An 8,091-nucleotide genomic window follows, 5' to 3' on the forward strand; every position below is an offset into this window, starting at 1 on the left:
CCAAAACAAATTCACTGTATTCCAATGTGTATTCTTATATTGTAATACATTTTTTTTCTTTTCTTTTTTGTATTAAAAATTCTCATACATACTCTTTTACATACTGCAAACTCTCATTACTGTGCTAAATTATCTAGGAATTAACGACATTTTTCCAAACACCAAATACCTCCTTTAAAAATTATGATAATGTTTTATCACTATCTATCTGGACCTTATTGAGAAAAGTTTTTTTTGTCAAGGGATAAAGTTAAGTAAAGAAATCTATTCAAAGTGCAATCAAATTCCCTTTGCAGATTTTTCTCTTTTCTTGCAGAAAATGAAGCTTCGTTATTCTTATCATAATATAACTTAGAATATACTTCAATTCACATTATAAAGGAATGGCCATTCATTCTCACTGACACAACCAATGTAAAAGTTGGCTTTTACTGTGTCCCACCCAAGAACAAAAAATATACATATAGAATGCCCTGATCCAAATTTTGGATCCAAATATAACAGACAATTTTACGTTCAACAAAAAATACTGTTACTGGAGAGAAACCTCAGATAAAAAAGATCATTTTAAAGAATCAGTTCCTCAAAGCCTCATACACATCAAATTCTCTCTGGAAATGAAAGTTCTCCACACCCTCACAGGAAATGACTAGTACGGCCTCAGCATGCGGCGCTGTGGAGGACCTCGGCTTGGGGGGGTGATGGCAATGTCAAGGTAGTCTCCAATGATGAATCTGCAGTGGAGAAGATGCCCTGAGTTGCACACACTATTGTTAAATTTATCACCTTATGTAAAATCTATAATTACTGCATGCACTTTAACTATGGTAACATTCCTCTTCAATTTTTATTGGGATTTCATTGTCTGCCTCGTATCTGTCCATACCAAGGGTCTGCAAATAGCATGGTCATCAGAAGGCACTTTCACTCTTTGGACAATAAAGTGACAGTTTTGATGAACTTAAATCAAACCTGCGTATCATGTCCAATAACTTTAAAATCTAGTAGAGAGGAGAATATAAAAAGGTATGCTATACATCAGTAAATGTAGAAATGGCAACAGACAGAAAACACACCAGCAATACAGCACAAAAATAGATTGGATTTCTGCCCACACTTTGAGTCTTAACAAGACCCATTTACCATAAAAACTGAAGAAAGTTCTACTCTACTGCCATAATCCAAAATTTTGAACCCAATGCCTCCAGATAAAAGTGTAGTTCACATTGGGGCTGATATAGTTGGGCTCTGGATGACTTGATTGTGGCTACAGGTTTATCAACATCTATTACTATTGATGCATAAATTCATTTTATACTGTTCTTTATACAGTCCCCTCATTAATTGGGCATTGCCTGGGAGAATGGACATGTAATGTTCCGTTTGGCTACTGCTTAGCAAAAACGGGGGCATTATTAGCATATAAATCATTTGCCTGCTATACCTGCAACATTGCATTCTCTTGCTACTACTGTCAACCTAGAAGTAACCTTCATGATCTGTTTCATGTCAACATACTTACAGTCATATGACACTGCTAGTGTGATTGTCTTGAAGTATGACACACAAATGGGAACTACTGAAGCCTTGGGAGCAATATACAATCTCTTATTTTATAAGAATAAGATTTGTGAAAATTAAAGAACATCTGGTTTTATCCCTCAATTAAAACCACATTCAATCTTTTACACAAAATGTAGCAGACCTAATTTACTGAGATGGACTATATATATACTACAGGTTACTGCAAGTCCAATCTAGCAATCAAAATGAATATCATGTATCTTGAAAGATGGAAATAATTTCAAAGCTGGATGGATTTCAAATAAATAAAAAACCTTCCCTGACCAGGACTCAAACCCAGGTCACTACGGGTATGAAAAAAGGGGTCAGTACTAAACCAACCATGCCACACAACCCACAAAAGGAGTTAATAGGATTTTCTAGTTCCATAGACATTATCTATCTACCGTACTAGACTAATGATAGTGAAAACTTAGTGAAAAATGATTTAGCAAATCCTAAGTCAGATGTAGCGGTATATTTATGACCTGGTTCAAGTCCTGGTAGGGAAGGTTGTTATATATCATGCATCTCTGAATATGCAATATCATGAAAATCATGTTTTAGGATACAAGTAATCAAAAAGCAATCATATTGCAAACCTGAAATAGGGCCAGTCAGCCATGCATACTCCTTAGAGAACAGGCCAGCGCACTCCAATTCTCTAGAAGCACTGAGCTAATATAGCATTCAAGATCTAACACATCACTAATACTGGTACCATTTCTACTAAATTCTTGTTTGCTCGAACTCAATTACATAGAAAATGGTCATTAAAAGTCATGTTCACACTTACCCTAACTGCGCAAGGGGTTTTGTTTGTCATCAAAACCCCTTTGACCAATGGTAATTGATTCCAAATGTTTTTAGACGTCCCATGTTCTTGGTGGATTCCAGGCAGACCAAACAAAACTCAAATACAGTGCCTCGTCTACGGTGTCAGGGTTTACTTCCAGAATCAGACTACCAATCTCCCTTAGGGTGGCATCCATCCTGTAGGTTAAAGAGTTTATTAATTTTTTTTTTTATACAAAGGTACATTATTCAACTTGTAAATTCTGAATATAAGACAGTAATGTTTCAGTTTTAATATACTAAAACCAAACCTTTAGTATCTGACAGAAGAAAATAAAAACACCGATTACTTAATACAATGACTAACCACGTGTAAATTTTCCAATTCATTAGGGGGGGTGTTCCCTCGTCTGTATTCCGCTAAGCTGTTGTGTCGGCCATTTGAACAAAACACTCTCAGCAATAATGGACATGTCCTGTAAACAAACAATTATTTTACATACACATCATAACAGTAAATAAATACATAAGGATGCAACAAATCTCATCTGAGATATGCCAGCATATCTAAGCCATACCTAAATTTCAATTTACTCTTACAACACACCTGGACAAAAAGTGTTAACCAAATTCAAACATTCCAAGTCTCCTCTCTGCAGCATATTAAAAATTTTATCTAATAGTTCTCAGAATCAAAGTTAATAACAAAATCAATTTACCATTTTCACTCTTACTCCTGTAGCATGTTGAAGAAAAAATGTGTGGACCTTACATGGATCATTTTCCTGCTCATAAAAGTGTACAGTGTGTTTTGTTGCATTTTTGAGTTAAAGTTCACAACAGAACTACACCCATCAGAGACAAAATCCACATCTCAAACAAATGAACCTTATCACACAAACTACCACAAAGACAACCACATTGACCGAAAACCCTCTTAACTTGGGATTGCCATTTATCCCTTGCTGGTCCCCCTTCCGATCATCATTTCCCTTTAGCTGGTACAGTCCTTTAGCCCTTATTGGAGAAATGTATGCTATCAAATAATAACAGGAATATGGTGTACTACCACTCCCTAAATGTGTATCATGCAGTAAGGATTGCTATTGTTGGGAAGATGAAAAGATTTATGTCCGAGTCAAAACAGAACAAAGGGTAGAAAAGGAGCCATTAAACTATAATTACTTCACCTGTAAGGCAAATGATCATGAATATGCTTGGTAGTATGGATCCAGAAGGTAGAGCCACCAGGTCAAGGTTCAGCAATATGGGGTACCCCGAATCATAATCACATGAGAGTCCAGGGGTAGAGGGGCAGAACCATTGGCTTGGGGATTTGGCAAGGTTATAAAGTTTGAACGCAACCTGTTTCACATACTCTTAAATACAAAATAGTGTATGCATCCCTATAGACTGAGTCAGGGATTGTAAGCTCATTATGTTTAAAGTTCTGTATGTATTATTTCTTTTCCAACTTTTACTGCCTTTCAAGGTTTTCTCAAGTAATTTCTCCACTTATTCCCCTCCATCCCTTCAACCCCGGTTCCCTAGCCATCCCCTCAGGAAAGGTGTGATCGCGGGAAAGGAGCAAACACTTAAAGAGTGGTTTACAAAACTGAGATGTACGTTCTCTTCACCACATCAAAATACCTCGAACTACCTTTTTCATATAAGAAACGTCAAGTGCCGCCATTAAACTAAATAATAACCGTAAGATGTAATAATATACCAGACAATAACCTGAAGGAATATTTTCTTGTACCAGTCGAATTATAATAACTATTATAACAAGAAAATATACAGGCATACCGTGCTAACTTCAATTTCCACTTTTCTGAGAAATAAATACCCTAAACTATGGCATATTTTTACACTTCTTTGTACAGAATAACCATGAAAATTCCAATCGGGCGCTGAGGTTTTCTCATAGGATCAACCGGAATGCAAGTGCTTTTATTTCTTTATATACGTTCTCTTTACTAGTATACCACCTAACATTAGCTGCTAAATACTTAATGCAATCTGTCTTTCATGTTACACACAGCTCACCTTCTCTCTATCGATGGGTTTTTCGTTTGTATCTTTCCGCTCCTCGACTTTACTTTCCACCGTGGACGCCATGATTGAAAACTTCGGATCCGACACGTTTCATTAACTTCGATCCTGATGGTTATTTTCTATATTTCTACTTTTAATTTGATAACAATGTTGAATATAAGAATTATCTTATTCTAACTATTTACAATATAAATAAACATTTTTTTGTTTCTTTTAATTATATATTGAAGTTTGGGTTTCTAATGCCAAAATGTGTTGGATCCGATTTAGCTGAGTATGATCGGGTGCATACAAAGCGTATTACAAAAGGCTCGTATCCTTTACTACCCAATGAATATAAAACTGCTGATTATCCAGTGTAATATAATCCGATTACATCAACAGCATAAACAATTAATGAAGCATAAAAATACTTTTTTGATATATGAATCGCCACGTGGCCTCCTGAAAAACGTATTGATAATTTAAGATACTCTAGTATCTTATTGTAACAAATATCAATCTGTCAATCCGTCCTCATCTATAACTATATATATATATATATAATATATATATATATATATATATATATATATATATACTATATATATATTTGTCCTATTAGGGCGTCATTTTCAGTTTTGCACGGATCGATGATCGGCGAGCGAAGCGGAGCACAAGGTTTGGAAAAATATACCTATAAGGGCATTTAAAGCTATAACCAGAGCCAGTAATTTAGTAACAAAAAAATGAAAAAACACAACACAAAACAAAGACCTGAGGTTAGGAAGGAGGCAAGCCAATCTAAGGCAGAACAGAAACTTGAGGAGGGAATCCGGTACCCCAATTGACGTCCTTGCTGTATATCTGTCTATTTATCTACACACACACACCACACCACACACACACACACACACCCGCACACACGCACGCACAACGCACGCCATTTGGATGGCTGTTTCACTGAAGAGGAAGGAAGAAAGGGTTCCAAACAATGATGCCTTTCTCGTTGGGGAAGGGCATCCCCTCTGGTCTCTCCCCAGGGCTCACGCCTACCCACGTGTTTGCCGTGTGTGGAATCTCTGTGCGCTTTGGAGACGGGAGTCTGGAGGTTGAGCAGTGCCTTGCATGAGTACGCCCTGCGCTAGCAACACGCCTTTTTTGGTCCTTTATTCCAGCAAGATGGATAGTCTGATCTTGGCCCGGTCAGGGCAATCGGCTGGTCTCCTTCGGGAGGCTAGGGTTGTGATAATGAAGTGAGATGTGATACTAAAGTGAGGTTGTGAGTGCCATATTGTCATGTCGTTATATACGGGCTATGATGATAGCATTATCATACGTATATTGTGATAATTATATGATTATATTACATATATACTGCCTTTTGTGTGATATGTTACGCCATGTGGAATATAGAAGATTATGTTTAATTGCTGTATAGCATGTCGCCTAAGTAAAAGAGTGAGATTTTCTGTACAATTTGTAGAGTACAATATTTTATTTTCTCTCTGTAGTCACACGTCTGGCAATAGCACTTTCGGGCAGAGCCTGGTGTGTGGGGCAGAGGACCATGAAGAACTCCCTTTTATTTTTGTCAGAGCTGATCTCCAATGAACTTACTTAAGTTTTCATCGGTGTATTCTTCACCCTCAAGCATCGTAGAGAAACATCAAACAAATATAAGTGAGTATACGAATAAGGGCGGTCCGAAACGACCCAGGCTGGAGACAGACTCTGAGGGCGAGTCAGGACCCCCTAGGCGTTTCCCACAGTTTAAGGCTCCCTCTAAACCTGAAGGCTTCGACAGTGCCTACCAACTGGTAAGAGCATTAGAGATGCACTAAGAAGTACTAAGATCATTCCATGTACATGCCCTCTGTCCCATTGTCGACTATGCTTCTGTCTCACTGATTGCCGCAAAGCCAAGATTAAGAGAAAAAATGGAGACATTTCAAAATGAAGCTGCCAGGATCATTCTGGGTGCCCTAAGGAGGACGGAGGCCCTCAACCTCCTTAGGAGGCAAACCTTCTCTTCCTGGAATCAAGAATTGATCTAATGGCTGTTCAGTTCCTTTCAAAGGTCATCCAAATTCCAAGGAACACAAACATAAGACAGAAAATACTCAGACGCCTAGAACAAGTACCACTAGCCTGCTTTTTTTTTGCAAACACCTCATCGTTATGAGCTTGCTCTAGGAGCAAAGAATCAATACACCATGCCTAGTCTTAAAAAAAGGCAAGAAGCTTAAAGAGGTTCATATGCAGAAATAAGATACAACCCATTATCACGGACTTGTGATCCAGTTGCATCCCTCAAACACACTGCAGGCCAGAGATTGCCAGCAAGACGCCATAAAGCTTATGCTTGAGAGACTAACAGACAACACCTCCTCGCCCTACATGGCGAGGCGCGTAGTTGCGAGTCATAGGAGACCCTAGACCAAGAGTCCCTGATGCGAAAGAAACGTGGTCATACAATACAGACTCCAGAGCAGCCATATGACTGTCCGTACAACAAAGCTCACCCAAAGACAACGTCTACTCCCATGAACCACTATCCTCACATAAGCGCCACAGGATATCTTGACTCAGCGGCGTTAGAGAATATAATCATAAATGGGATCCCCTAATAAGCCAAACTAGGCATTCAGAGGGAATGGCGCTAGCCTGACAGACTAGCTACCGACATTTGGACAGGGGTATGCCCCCCAATATTCCCATGATCATAAAATCGAGCCTACTAAAAATCTTAAGGCCAGAAGTGTCAATAGCCACAGCCTCCGTGACTAACATCTGTTTTATTGCGCGATTCCACATGAGAGAAAACGAGATCCCCCCTCACCCAGATGGTACTCATGACGCGGGGTGGGGGTGTGGGGGTTTGGGGCACAGGCTATGCAAGCCATGAACACTCTCTGACAAGATAATCAACAGACCTGCGTACGAAGTCATTCTTCACCAGAAGGACATAGGTTACCATTGAGCATGGCCAGATCATAGATTACAAGCTAATATGATAGACAGGTGTTGCCATGCAATGTGGCGAGGGAACGCCACGTTGGTACATGCAACCTTAACAGAACTGGTGAGCACACCAAGAGAATAAATGAATGACAGCCCATAAATAGATGACAATAGGACCGCCAGGCCATAGCCCAGGCCAATGCCTGCAGACCCGGGCGAAGCCCAGATCTTCGCCAAATCCTCAAACGAACGAACGCAACACCACCGGCGCTAGCGCCCCACATCACACACACTACACACACACACACACACACACACACACACACACCACACACACACACACACACACACACACACACACACCACACACCACACAACACAACCACACAATCATATAGCCCTTGCAGCCAAAGGAATACGAAAGATTAATATAGAAATAGTTTTATACAAAATATAGATCGAGTTTATGTTCGAAGACTAAACTAGAACTATTGAAGCAATTAACAAAGGTATACTATAGCGATCCACTTGAGATTACAATATGCTGAGGAAGATATGACATGGAAATGGAAGGGTTGACAGTTCATCCTCTGGGCGGCGTAGCAATAAAGGATGGACAGTGATCATCACTGAGCCTAATAGTAGAAGCTACAAAAGGCTAATTGAGTAGAAACAAACGGAGATAAATATATAAAAACCACAGTGTACATCGCCACCTGCAATACATCGGCT

At 39.2% G+C, this 8,091-nt stretch overlaps 1 non-coding gene and 1 pseudogene across 1 annotated transcript; both read right to left on the reverse strand.

Annotated features, from left to right (window-relative positions):
• Positions 1-49: 49 nt before the first annotated feature.
• LOC119577138 lies at positions 50-4,505 on the reverse strand (annotated as a pseudogene).
• Positions 860-989, reverse strand: LOC119577291. Its single transcript, XR_005229121.1, has one exon.
• Positions 4,506-8,091: the final 3,586 nt, after the last annotated feature.

This window comes from Penaeus monodon, chromosome 9 (assembly GCF_015228065.2).
Source record: "Penaeus monodon isolate SGIC_2016 chromosome 9, NSTDA_Pmon_1, whole genome shotgun sequence".
NCBI lineage: Eukaryota > Metazoa > Arthropoda > Malacostraca > Decapoda > Penaeidae > Penaeus > Penaeus monodon.